The 1555-nt window shown below is 44.0% G+C and overlaps 1 non-coding gene across 1 annotated transcript; it reads left to right on the top strand.

The window, feature by feature from the left end:
* The first annotated feature begins 1126 nt into the window (after positions 1–1126).
* LOC111727603 lies at positions 1127–1246 on the top strand. The gene has a single exon (XR_002775116.1). It is a non-coding gene; the product is annotated as a small nucleolar RNA SNORA15 (small nucleolar RNA).
* Positions 1247–1555: the final 309 nt, after the last annotated feature.

Genomic DNA, 1555 nt, shown 5'->3' with positions numbered 1-1555 from the left:
AAAGAAAGACCAGCCTGCCAGGGAAAGAAAACAGCCTGGAGGGAGGACTATAGGGCTCAGCCATTTTTCACATGGGCTAATTGTTTAGTTTCTTCAAATATTAAAAATTCTATGATAGAAGGGACCTTTCCATTTTCTTTCTCACTATCCCCCATAGGGCCCAGGTAGTTTCTGAGGCCTAGGTGAGTGATAACACGTAACTTTCCTACCATCCAATAGTGCTTATGTGGGGATCTCATCCATCAGGGATTCAATGAATAGCCATTGAGTGCCTTCTTTGTACCAAGTATCATTTAATTGTGGGTTACAGCAGTGAACAAAACAGACAGAAATCCTTATCTTTGTGGGGTTTACATTTTGGGGTGGGAGATAACAATGAGTCAGATAATTATGAAAGATAGAATGTGAGTGCTGAGAACAAGCAGAAGGGAGATTTCAAGCATGTGGGAGAAAGTGGGCAAAAGTTTTAGAGACGTTTGGTCAGGGAAGGCCTGGGTGCATATTTGAGTGAAAACCTGAAAGATTTCCCAGGCTGGAGGTGAGAGGCACTTTCTGTTTGGGTGAGTCTGTGTTAGACCCAGTGCATCAACACATCACCCCTACAAAGCAGGTGTTTTTGAAGCAACTTTGTTTACTACTCAGGAGAGGCCACACTCTTGCTTCTGGCTCAGCCAACTCCTTACCCTCTATGCTGGAGTCTATCTCTCCCTCTCCTTTGGATGTCTTCACTTATCGTCACCCTATGGCGGGCTCAGGTTGAAACTTGCTTTAGTGTCTCTCTTCTTTTTTGTTTTTATCTTCTTATTTCTATTTATTTATTATTTTTTTTGAGACAGGGTCTCACTTTGTCACCCTTGGTAGAGTACCATGACATCATAGCTCACAGCAACCTCAAACTCTTGGGTTCAAGTGATTCTCTTGCCTCAATCTCCTGAGTAGCTGGGACTATAGGGGCCCACCACAATGCTCGGCTATTTTTAGAGATGATGGTCTCACTCTTGTTCAGGCTGGTTTCAAACTCCTGAGCTCAGGCAATCCACTCACCTCAGCCTCCCAGAGTGCTAGAATTATAGCTGTGATCCACTATGCCCAGTCTTCTTATCTCTTTTTAAAAATTTCAGATTAGGCATGGCTGACTACAGTAGTTTACACAGCCAGACACCATGCAAAAGCATCTTCCTTTTTAAATGACTGATGATATGCTAAGTTATTTCATAGCATATCATTGTTAAAGGTGAACACAAATGCCGTGAACTAGTACAAAAAGCTTGAAAGAGCTGCCAAGTGCTGTTTAAACCATTGTAGCTGGGGGCCTGGGTGTGGTGGCTCACGCCTGTAATCCTAACATTCTGGGAGGCCAAGGTGGGAAAATTGCTTCATCTCAGGAGTTCAGGACTAGCCTGAGGTAAAGCAAGACCCTGTCTCTAAAAACAGTGGGACGTTGTGGCAGGCGTCTGTAGTCCCAGCTACTTGGAAGGCTGAGGCAAGAGAATCACTTGAGCCCAAGAGGGTAACAAAGTGAGACTATCTCAAAAGAAACCATTGTAGCTGGTTG

Source organism: Otolemur garnettii, unplaced genomic scaffold, assembly GCF_000181295.1.
Source record: "Otolemur garnettii isolate 467f Iridium unplaced genomic scaffold, OtoGar3 scaffold00113, whole genome shotgun sequence".
Lineage (NCBI taxonomy): Eukaryota > Metazoa > Chordata > Mammalia > Primates > Galagidae > Otolemur > Otolemur garnettii.
This window is presented reverse-complemented; position numbering and strand designations above follow the sequence as displayed.